We start from the raw sequence: 12,903 nt of genomic DNA, 5'->3' as shown, positions 1-12,903 counted from the left end.
CCTCTTTGTTTAAGTTTAGATTTAAATAATTTAGGGGGTCGGGGGACAGACACCGTTTGTATAAAACTATGAAAATTATGGCTGGGTAACTGAACTAAAAGCTCAGAGAGGCGTATAGCACTGCGACTCTGAGTCCTGGTCTCAACTCTGGGCTGTCAGGGATTTAAATTACTAATAAAATTTGCCAGGTTCCTAGAAATGAGGTTCCATCCAAAGTGGGATGAATGCCGTCTCTCCTAATAAGACCAAGTTTTCCCCAGAAAGTTTGCCAATTATTAATGAAACCCACATTGTTTGCTGGACACCACCTGGACAGCCAGCGATTAAATGATGACATGCAGCTAAACATGTCATCAGTGGTCAGATTTGGGAGGGGTCCAGAGAAAACTACGGAGTCCGACATAGTTTTTGCATATTCACACACCGAGGCAATATTAATTTTAGTGACTTCTGATTGGCGTAACCGGGTGTCATTGCCGCCGACGTGAATAACAATCTTACTGAATCTACGTTTAGTTTTAGCCAGCAGTTTTAAATTTGATTCACTGTCGCCTGCTCTGGCCCCAGGGATACATTTGACTACGGCTGCTGGTGTTGCTAACTTCACGTTTCTCAGAATAGAGCTGCCAATAACCAGAGGGCATAACTGAACATTTGGCACACAGAGGAAGAAAGAGCAGAGGGAGAAGCCATCGCTAACTGGAAAGCTAATGTAGCTAGTAGAATTCACCAGAGCAGTACAGAGACGCTGTCACAGAAACACCAGAAATGACACAACTCGCTTACCGCAATACGTCAGCACGTCGGCAAAGGAAACCATCAGAAAACCAGATTGGTGTGATGTGAATCAACTGTGTAAAACCCACTCCATGCCTTCTCTCCTCCCTCTTTCCGACTTGCGCAGGTAGAAGGGACGGAGGTGGGAAAGAGGAGTAGCTGCACCAGGGCGCACAGTGTGCCAAACTTGCAAAATCCGCCTGGCCACACCCAGTTGGCGAAGCGCAGGTGCGCTGTGCCTCGCCCGGTCTGTGAAACTAGAGGCCATTGTGTTCACAAGGATGGGATGAACGTACATCCATACGTGAGGGCAGGAAACCCAAAAACATAATGCCTCCAGCCACTGCTATCGCTGGCACTAAGCTATTTAAAAAACAAAAAACAAATTGTTTGCTAACAAGTTCACCATATCAGCTCAAAGTGATATGCAAATATTTTGTTCATAACTTATTCCTGCTGGACGAAACTCAAAAAACAGTGAAACGTTTTCAGCATCAAAAGTAGCAGTAGTTTAGTTTCACTACCACCAAGTCATCATTACTCATTACAGCAGTCAGTTTCCTTTGACTGCTGTAATGAGTTAAAAAGATCTCACAGGCATTTCTAAGTATTTAATTGGCTGTTTGGTTCAAGTCAGAAAAAAAGAACAATTGAAGCAGAAAGCCACTGATGGAAACAGATAGCAGATTCCTGACAACAGTAACAGGCTGTTGTTTCTCCTCTTGTGGTCCATAATAGAGAGTTCCTCTGAGGTAACTTTAGGATGCTGTTTTTAATTTGCTGCAGTAATTTTTTTTTTAAATGTTTCTTCCTTTGATTGAACACTGATGTGTTTAAAAAGACACAAATAAATAAATGTTGTCCAACCTAAAGTAGCAAATACTTTCATCATCCTCTTTACACTGAAGAGACATGCAGTTTAAAAAGTGTTTATTTTCACCAATAAAAACACACAATATCAAACTTTTTTATTCTCACAAAATTGTCTTTAGTTTTTCAAAATCATTTAAAAAAATCCTCAGTTCTTTCAAAAACACATCCCTTCTCACTTCTTCAAACTCTAAAGAACAGATTAAAAGTATTTTGGAACATCTTCCTGAAATCCAACTGCAGAGACTAATTTAACTTGAGGCAAGTTAAAGTCAGAGATTTATACAGTCCACCAGTTTGCAGTCTCCTCATGGCAGCTTTATTAACAGTTGGACAGGGTGCACAGGACTTACAACACCAGCCAGCCTCTCTGCCATGATGCATCTGTGTCCTGCAAAAATCCTGCTAGAATATTTGTGCCATTTTTTTTGTCTGTTTTGTCAGCTGGTGTAATTTCCAGCATGTAGAAAATAGTTTGCACCTGACAACTAATGACTGCATTGATAAATATCAGAAGTGCACAGGTGTTACAGGGGAAAAAAGACACTCTAAGTTTGATCACACAACACAATAGGCACAGATGTTCCAAGTTTTGATGGAGCCTGCAGTTGGCCTGCTGACTGCAGGAATGTTCACCAGAACTTTTGCCCCTAATCTTTATGCTCATTTCACCAGCTCCAGTGTCATTTCCCTGAGTTTGGCAGAACATCAAACCAGCCTCACAATCACACAAGTCAGTTACAATGACTAACTGCTGTCAGATCAAGACCCAGGTGAGGATGATGAGCATGCAGATGAGCTTTCCTGAAATGGGTTCTGACAGTTTGAGCTAAATTTATCTGTTGTGTTAACCATTTGTTGCTTCAGCTGTTCAGGTGGCTGCTCTCACACTATCTTACAGGTAAAGATGCTAAATGTGGAGGTCCTTAGCTTGTGTGTCTTAGGTTGTAAAGCTGCTTGGATGTACTGCCAAATTCAGGGTAACTGCATTGGAGATGGCATATGATAGTAAATTGATCATCCAAACACAACCTTACACTCACAGACCACATGTAACCACACTAGCTCAAGACCTCCATATGTCTTCACCTGCAAGATTATCTGAGAGCAGCCACCCAAACAGCTGAAGCAACAATTTGTTTGCACAACTGAAGAATGTCTGCACAAACCATCAAAAACCATCTCAGGGAAGCCCATCTGCATGCTCATCATCCTCACCAGGGTCTTGACCTGACAGCAGTTTGATATTGTAACTAACCTGTGCAATTGCATGGCTGGTTGGATGGATGTACTGCCACATTTAGGGAAACATCATTGGAGACAACTTGTGGCAGTGAAATGAACATTCAGTTCGCAGGCAACAGCTCTGGTGGACATTCCTGCAGTCAGTGTGCCAATGGCACGCTCCATCAAAACTTGTGGCATTTGTGGCATCATGTTGTGTGATCAAACTGTACATTTTTGAGCGTCCTTTTATTGTGACCATCCTGAGGCACACCTGTGTACTAATGATGCTGTTTAATCAGTATCTTGATATGACATAACTGTCAGGTGGATTGATTATTTTAGAAAAGGAAAAGTGCTCACTTACATTGATTTTAACAAATTTATGAACAAAATTTGAGAGAAATATATCCACTGAGCACATGAAAAAGTCTTTGATCTTTAACTTAAACCTGTGAAAAAATGGGAACAAAAGGAAAACTGTTACTTTTAATTTTTTGCTCAGTATATTGAAACAGCTTATGGGATAGGGGTGGTGTCTGTAGGACACTGTACATGAGGCTGTTGTGTGCTTCTCATATGTGTCCTACTAAAAACAGAAATAGTTTGATGTCTGAAATCAAAGATGTTCCGTATAACTGATGTGTCACCAACATCCCAGTGCCACAACTCTAGTGTTGCTATTTTACTCCCACATGTTCCTTCAACACTGAAACATGCTACTGGAAATACAAAGGAGTACATGTGCAAATTGAGATGTCAGACAGTCAAATGTGCATTTTAATTAAATCAATAGATCATGCTAACAAATGTGTTTCCTGTACTTTTACATCATTTTGGGACATAAAAGCATTTAAAGAAATGACTGGAAAATGTTTTGGAGCTCAGCAAAGGTCTCTCTGACCCTCGGTAAAGGCATAAGTAATTGTCTGTCATTTAAAAGGTTTTTGGGCACGGACATCTGTTATCGTGTCCTCACAAGAGAGTTATTTGGCCCTGTACTGAATGCAGCATCATCACTCAAAAGAAAGACATTAAGTGAAAAGACTATATGAACACTATGGTTTTAAGTAGGATTCATCATACTCTTGATTAAATACAATGTGGTTTCTGTATTGGCACTTTAGCTGACAGAGTCAAACACTGACTTAGGGCATGAGATCCAACTGACCCAGAGCAAACTTTGGTCATTTGAGTTCAATTTAAATGAAAGAGCAAACATTTGTTCTTCAGTCACACTTTCAGTATTACTCATTTTTACAGGTGTGACAGGACAAACAAGCTGTCTTCTATTTAATGCATCCTTCAGGTTAAGACTTTTATCAGTATTGAGGACATGTTCATTTTTTTAATTTCTCTGAAATGTGCTGAGTTCGTGTTTTCAAAATGTTTGCTTGCCTACAGTCTGACAAACAGCTGACATGTTTAACATCACTGTTGATCAGAAATGTTCACTTGTGGCCTAATACATAGTAGGGCTGCACAATATTATTAAAGTTTTCCTTCATCGTGATTATCAATAAACCCGATAAAGGTATTGTAATTAACAGTAGATTTACACATGCCATATATTCACATGCTGTATGTTGTGTTGAAACAGTGGCATTGGGTGACTTTACTAGATTTGAAAGTATTTCTCATGTCACTTGTGTTTTGGATGTTATCATCATACTGTCCATGATGTGTCAGTGCATTTGTTCTTTTGCTCTGCACAAATCTGACAACTGTCTACCTGCTCACCTGTCATCCCCGGCTCTCTGAGGCTCGGTGCACCGTGGTTTCCTTGTAATGACAGCGAAGCAGCACAGAGGTTCCCGGGACCACTGCTAGATAATAACCGTGTATTTTAAGGTTCATAAAATACACCCAAATTCACGGATATGTAGGATATTACTACAGACATTCCTGTTATCCTATGTCTGCTGTGACAGCAAATCCCGTAATCACCCATGTCAGTGACGATGTTATTTTACCGTCCAGGGGATGCTAGTTTTTCCCTGATAATGCTACATTATGATAATGTGGTTGTGCTACTTATCAATATTGTATTGACTAATATTGATGATGACCCGATGATGTTTTACATTCCAGGGAGCACATGCTGTTGAAAAAAAGATTTTCAGTGGCGGCTACCATTTTCATACTGTATAAATCTTACATCTCGTGCAAGACCAATTCTGTTGTAGTTTACGGTTTTGTTCAACGTCTCAGTAAGTGAAAAGAAAACATAGAAACTCACGTTATACGCCTTATACTGGGTAGATGATTTTGGTGCTCTTAGCTCATTATGTGACATTTGTATAATGTTTTGCTCATAGACTGTATATACAGATACATATACAGTCTGTGTTTATTTACATAAAGTTATTATATTTGGGATTTTATTCAACTTCAACATCAAACTCCAGTTTAACACTACAGTTTGTATAAAAACACAAATTTTATTGGGAACCCATTCACAACATTGAAATCTATCAATATCACTGCATTTTATTTTTTTTTATTCAGTGTGCACTGACTATTCATTGTCTGAGATTGATATTAGCCGCTCCAACCTAAAGCAGAAAGACATATTTGAAATCTGTTTATTTGTTGTGAGTCATATTGTCATTGCAATATTCAACGATGTAATTGCATATTGCATGTTTTCCTGATATAGGGCAGCCCTACTACATAGTGTGTTTGCTGTCTTGTAGCGTTGTCTGAATGTTTAGTTTAGTGGACTCCATTGACCTAACACTACATATTTTGCTCTACAGAATTTCCTGTACTAAGCAGTGAATAAATGAATGACAGTCCGTCTGACATGCTGCTCATGTCATGTCACTCTGAACCACACAACAATGGCCAGTTTAAGGACTGCCCAGTAGATTTAATTTAATGCTCTCAGGGCGGTGCTACTATGCACCCCCGAGGAAGACAAATCGCTACTCAAACTCTTTTATCCCTTCAGTTATCAGGCTGATGAATGCCAATTTTAATGAGTAGGTTTGTGCTTTGTTACTTTATTTATTTACTCTCTATCCCATTTATTCATTCTTTTTTATTGATCGAATACTTATGTACGCATATTTGCACATGTACAAGGTATCACTGCTGGGAAACCATTAGTTCAACTGATCCACTGACAATTGAGAGTTGAGTGATAAAAGTTGTATGTCTAATGAATGACTGTTGTATTTGTTTGTGCTTTTATTTATTGAACTGGGAGCTGTAAACTGAATTGCCCACATGGGATAAATAAAGTTTTCTGAACTGAACTGAACTGAACTGAACTGTTTTGACTTTAGAAAGTCAATTCACACACCCCATAAAGTGAGCAGAGTAAGGAGTATTTGTAATGAATCACCTTTTGGTCAAAGTAACTCAATCAGCACACATTTGTATTCATGTTTAGGTTTAACACGATCACATCTTTTTCATTACTGTGTTTTTCAAGCTCTATACACACATAAAAAATACTGACAGGTAATAAGAATAACATTGATCATCTTGTTACAATAATGTTCTGCAGGGAAACCATTTGGCCAGGCATTTATGTGGATGCCACTTGACGTGCTACCCCCACCTGAACACCACTGCTGACTAAGAACCACCCCCACCTCCAGGGAGTAACGTTAGGGGGTGTACTTAGTCTGCAACTGTGTTTGGGTAGGTGAAGCATGTCGAGTAGCATCCACATGAATACCAGGACCAAAGGTTTACCAGCAGAACATTGGATTGTAACAAGATGATCAATGTTACTCACATCAGCTGTTAGTGGTTGGAATGTTTTGGGTGATCAGTGTATACAGCTGTTATTCTGTCAACAATATATTTTTTTGTACATTTCTGTTGTGACAGCAGAGCTATGCAATGGCAACACCAGACAAATAAAACCTGGAACTATAAATAACATTCAGTATTCAATTAAAAATAGTTAATTTACACATCCCAAATTTAAAAATGTTTCCAAGCAAATGCTGAGAAGCCAAAAATTCTCTTGTTGTACACTGTAAATCTAAAGAAAGGTAAGTCTGACTTTTGTTTATACTAGTTCTTGTATAGTTTGAGATCATGGAGATTCTGCAAATGAGACTGAACGTTTCTTGTGATGACACACAGGAGTCTTGTAAAAATAATATATCATTTGAATAAAGGCTAACTTTATGTTGTGAATCTTTAAGGGAAACCACCACCATGACCCCCCAAGAAAAAACAAAACCAAACAAAACAAAAAACAAAAACAAAACAAAAAAAAAACACTTATAGTTTTGTATGAGTCAATCAGTGACTCCTTCAGTCAAAAAAGTGGATATCCAGCGGTCAGATTCATCAAAGTGCCAGATATAGGAGTATCACATTATTTAGGAAGCGTCATATGCAGAGTAATTCTCTCTTTGTGTGTTAAGACCTGTCTGCTGTACTGTCTGCTTGTTAACCACACCTCTAAGGACTTAGGTGCAACTTGTTTTTTTAAGAATTCAAGAATTCCACAGGACCCTGTGTGGAGCTACAGCCTAAGCCAGCTGCTGAGTACAGAGTGGAGTCTCCGAAGTTCTCCTCCAGTCTGAGTCCTTTCTCAGTGGACATTGACACCTGAAAAGAGACAGGAAGACAGGAGGGAGACAAGAGAGAAAGATTAGGACTGTCCACAGTGAAAGAACATGCTGATCATCAGTCCACTGGTTGGAAAAAAATGACATATCTCTGTTTATATCTATCCTAAGCAGTTTTAGACTGTCTGATAAATCAGCACTGCAACAACCACAGCAACTGTTGTGGTCTGACTTCCTGATGTCCTTAAGTTTGTTCCAACTAAGTCTCACTGGTTTTAAGGTGAACATACAGCTGTGTCATCAGCAGTGCTACTTTCAAAATGTAATACATTACACACTACTGGTTACCTTCATTTGAAAGTAATAAGTTACTTTCTAATAGTACTTTCTGTAAATGTGTTACTGAGTAATGTGTTACTGATTACAGCACTTTTGTGATGCTATCACCAAAATATTCTCGGAAGTACAACTAGGCATTATATAACCCCAATTCCCCAAAAGTTGGGATGCTGAATAAAATGTTAAAAAAAGAGAACACAATGATTTACAAATCCTTTTTTTTTAAAATCTATATTTAATTGAGTACAAAGACAAAATATTTAATGCTCAAGCTGATGAACTTTCTTTTGTTTTTTTAAATACACTCATTCTATATTTGAGCATGTTTACCACTGTGTGAAGTCACCTTTTTTATAAACATACTCAGTAAGTCTTTGGGAGCTGAGGACTCTAATTGTTGAAGTTTTGAAAATGACATTCTTTCCCATTCTACTGATTTTTAGGGGTTCAAGCCCGAAGGGCTGAAACCCTATTGTTTTAGTCCTGTTTTATAATTAGGGGTTCAAGCCTGAAGAGCTGAAACCTTATTGTTTATATCCTGTTTTATTAGGGGTTCAAGCCTGAAGGGCTGAAACCCTATTGTTTTTGTCCAGTTTTACTATCATTATTTAGGGATTTTTTTTTTTTTTTTTTTTTTGCAGATTCCTGTGAGATGGTACATCACAGAGACATGAAGTTTTCACCCATAACTGGAAGTTGTGTGCGAATGGTGCTCAAGAAATACAATGCCAATAGGCCAGATGGGGGCGCTATAATTAAGGTTGAAGAAATTTTGCTTTGAAAGACAACCATCACTGTATGTCAGATTGGCTTGAAATTCGACATACATGTTCGGGTGAATGGATTCTACAAAAACCTCAAGAACCATCACAGATGCAAAAAAATGGGTGTGGGATAATACAAATCAGACCATAAATCAGAAATTGATTGTCCAGTCATTACAAAACTTGAAGGGTATGTAAAATAATAACCATGAACCACGTGTCTTAAATGATCTTGAAAGCGGTCGATAGGGGGCACCCCCTGTTCCAAACAAGTGCAATTACCTTTAGCAAAATTTGGCCATAAATCAATGAGGGTTTGTTCGAACATCAACAAACTCAGTGGATGTTTTTAACTAAGCCATTAAGGCATGTCCCCAAAGTGTTCCTGCAGTTGACCAACAGGAGGCGACACAGTTTCCAAAGAAGAGAATGGCCCGGTAGAGATTTGGACATAAATGAGTGAGCATCTGTCTGATTGTCATAAAACCTGTTGTTTATCTTTATGTTTATCTTTTCGACACAGGTGTCCTAAACTGTCAAAGGTCTTGATCTTACCCAGCTTTCTAGCTTGAACCCCGTAACTGTCGCTTGCGGCTAAAATTATTAGGAGTAGTTGTATGAATAAAATCCTAACACTAAGTCCCTATAATTAGCTGACCTGATCTCAACTATATAAAAAGACAGAACTTAGGGTGATGTATTTTGAATTGTGTTTCCTCTTAAAAATACTTCATTTGAGTGTACGGTGACTGATTAAAATATGCTGGTCTTTCTTTAAACAACAACAACAACAACAACAACGAAAACCCCATTACATCATGTTCACATTGGAAATGGAAGCACCCAGATACATCAGTTGTCATGCAGCCGCCTGTCAGCAGTTGCCTAGCCGTTCATACCAGAAACACATTCCCTCTGAGTGATCAATTCTGCTCCTCTGCTCTGTTCTAGTCTCATGCTCTGTCTTTGTCCACTTGTGTGTATGTGTGTGTGTTTCTCTCATCTCATCTCTCTTGCTCGCTGTTTTGATGTGTGGATGCACTGGATGCATATTTGATCATTTATCAGAATCAGAACATTTCCATCATATCTAACATATCCTTCATATTATTCATATCAAACATATCCTTTATATTATTATCATCATTATTATTATTATTATTATTATACACACAAATCATGGTAGACTGTAATGTATATAGACTGTGAGGAAATTATTGCTGCAGATTGTGTGCCCAGGCATCCTGACTGACCAGCTCAACTGGTTAAAATGGGAGCCGCAAGGAAGTTGGCAGTGCTACAGAAAATTGACATACTTTGCAGCATTTCAGTTGTTGTGCCAAGGTACTTATCCCCAACAGGAAGTGTATCCCCTGGCCGCGGGAGCGCGCATGCATTCAGCGGAGATGGAGCCACGTTACTGCGTTTGATTTCACCTAAATAAATGAAAACTACCAACATTTGCATTGTTTGATTCATCATTTTAGTGTCGTGATTTTATCAACGAGGTTTTGCAAAGTAACACATGGCTCATCCATCAGAACAAATGCCTTTATTCTTCTGCACATGTTAACGTCGTATTACACACTGTACTGAACTGAAAAACCATGGCAACCTTGTATTCTTCTGTAGCCTACGTGTTAACGTCGTATTACACGCTGTGCTGAACTGAAAAACCAAGGCAACCTTGTCTTTTTCCTCCTATTAATTGACATATAATGCATATAATGTAATTCATGATTTTGTAAATGATTTATTGAATTAAATAACTTTGATATTAAAAATCAAGATCACTGTAATTGTTTGCTGGCCTCAAGTAGGTCTACATCTATTTCACTCGAAATGTAACGTTACTGTAACGCACAGATGAAGCCCAATCATCAAGTGTTTTATTTTCTGTGTACATCAGATCATAATCAATAACCTTAGTGCATATGAACAACTTTCAACAAGTAGCCTATACTCTTCACGAAATAAATCACCCCTGACCTCAGTTAATTGGCATAATTAACTACGAAGGAATCGCGTGTCCAGGTAGAGTACTAGAGCACTGAGGTTATTGATTATGATCTGAAGTACACAGAAAATAAAACACTTGATGATTAGGCTTCAGATCATAATCAATAACCTCAGTGCTCTAGTACTGAGGTTATTGATTATGATCTGAAGCACTTTTGTGATGCTATCACCAAAATATTCTCGGAAGTACAACTAGGCATTATATAACCCCAATTCTCAGCACTCCCAGCAACCTCAGCACTGAGGTTATTGATTATGATCTGAAGTACACAGAAAATAAAACACTTGATGATTAGGCTTCATCTGTGCATTATAGGAGGGGATACAGATTCTGGCAGGTAGAAAAACAGTCTGAAATAATCTGTTTCCCCCCTGTAACTGTGCCTAGAAAAGAGGAAAGTTGTTCATATGCACTAAGGTTATCGATTACGATCTGAAGTACACAGAAAATAAAACACTTGATTAGGCTTCATATTTGCATTACAGTAAGTTACATTTCGAGTGAAATAGATGTAGACCTACTTGAGGCCAGCAAACAATTACAGTGATCATTTTTAATATCAAAGTTATTTAATTCAATAAATCATTTACAAAATCGTGAATTACATTATACGCATTATATGTCAATTAATAGGAGGAAAAAGACAAGGTTGCCTTGGTTTTTCAGTTCAGCACAGTGTGTAATACGATGTTAACACATAGGCTACAGAAGAATACAAGGTTGCCGTGGTTTTTCAGTTCAGTACAGTGTGTAATACGACGTTAACACATGCAGAAGAATAAAGGCATTTGTTTTGATGGATGAGCCATGTGTTACTTTGCAAAACCTTGTTGATAAAATCACAACACTAAAATGATGAATCAAACAATGCAAATGTTGGTAGTTTTCATTTATTTAGATGAAATCAAACGGAAAAAATGAAAGCAGTAATGTGGCTCCATCTCTGCTGAATGCATGCACACCCCCGCGGCCAGGGGATACACTTCCTGTCGGAGATAAATACCTTGGCACGACACCGTGTCCAGTTCGAACCTGCTATATGTTTTTTTAGGCGCTGTGGCATCTTGTATGCAGGACAGAGGATGGAAATGTAAGTTGGAAAACAAACTTTCAATATAGTGTACAGATTTAATATCTAAATCTACGTGTGTTTTTTCTGCTAACACACTGGGACCATGCAGAATGTAGACTTATTTCATAATTTCCTCAATTAACTCTGAACTGTGTCCTCCCTGATGTCCTCTTTCACCTCCTCCTCCTCACTGGCTGACACTTCAGCAAAGTATTTATAGGATTGTCTCTCTCAGTAATATAATCTTGACATGTTCTTAGCCAGCTTAATCCCTATAATATCTCATACAGTCATGGACGTGCACACTAACGCACATCATGGACACACAGACACTGACAAACCACAAACTCAAAGTTTGCAGAATAAACATGAGCAACGTAAGCAGCAACCACTGATGTTTAGCTCACTTTCACATAGCTTATACTTTGTGTGTGAAGCGGGGAGAAGGATGCCTCAGCACACTTCACTTGGCTACATGTACTAATCTACTGTCATGCATTAACATAAAAAAGAGCTCTACATTCAAATTGGCTCTGTTCTGCTGAATATTGTGACACCAAACAAAAAGCAGCTTTGAGAGCAGGAGCAGTAAAAATATGAGCTGTCGAGCTGGACAACAGAGGACTAGGATTATGTGAGTGTTTGTGCAGGGATACTTCAAGCAATCATCATGAGGAGTGACAGGGCTCGACAGTGCGAGCGTTTCACTCGCATTTGCGACTAAAAATAGGTGTGTGCGAAATGTAAAAAATATTTAGGGGCACATGAGCGCATAAAAAAATCAGCCGAAGCAGCCTATATTTTTGTCAATAAAAAAATATGATACTCTAACTGCAAATGTTGGAGGAACTCCAGCCGCCTTCCCTCTTCCCTCTTCCCCCTTCCCCATGTGACACGGTTATGGGCGGTTTCCCAAGCCACTGTCGGCACAATGAATACAAGTCCCACTGTCGGCAGGGTGGAAATAAGTCAAAGTTTGGAGGAGGCAGGGACGGTTTTTGCTATGGGCAATGTGGGCGAATGCCCAGGGCGCAATCTATGTGAGGGCGCCCTCCAAAAACAAACAAACAAACAAACAAACAAAAAAAAAACTCACCAGTTTTCTAGACTACCGCTCATTTCCACGTTAAGTTAGTGGAGTGGGCGCTGGGCGCCCCTATTATCACCTTGTCAGGCGAATCCTGGTGGTTGTGGGTTGAATGGGGGGGTCACAGACAGGAATACGGTGGAGGCTCATAGTGCTCTGCGGCGCAAGATAACGGCTTACCGGCGACAGAGAAGTCCGACTCCAGGTCCAGT

General features: G+C 39.1%; 1 protein-coding gene across 8 annotated transcripts in view; it reads right to left on the bottom strand.

Moving 5' to 3' along the window:
* Nucleotides 1–1,700: 1,700 nt before the first annotated feature.
* Nucleotides 1,701–12,903, bottom strand: part of LOC125887535 (kelch-like protein 25) — a 144,631-nt gene continuing 133,428 nt past the window's right edge. For all 8 annotated transcript variants that reach the window (XM_049574446.1, XM_049574441.1, XM_049574444.1 and 5 more), the window contains one exon: nucleotides 1,701–7,449. The gene's annotated coding sequence lies outside the window, so the exon portion shown is untranslated. The remainder of the gene's footprint in view (nucleotides 7,450–12,903) is intronic.

This window comes from Epinephelus fuscoguttatus, linkage group LG4 (genome assembly GCF_011397635.1).
Source record: "Epinephelus fuscoguttatus linkage group LG4, E.fuscoguttatus.final_Chr_v1".
Taxonomy (NCBI): domain Eukaryota; kingdom Metazoa; phylum Chordata; class Actinopteri; order Perciformes; family Serranidae; genus Epinephelus; species Epinephelus fuscoguttatus.
Note: the sequence above shows the minus strand (reverse complement) of the source record. Positions and strands in the feature narration are given on the sequence as shown.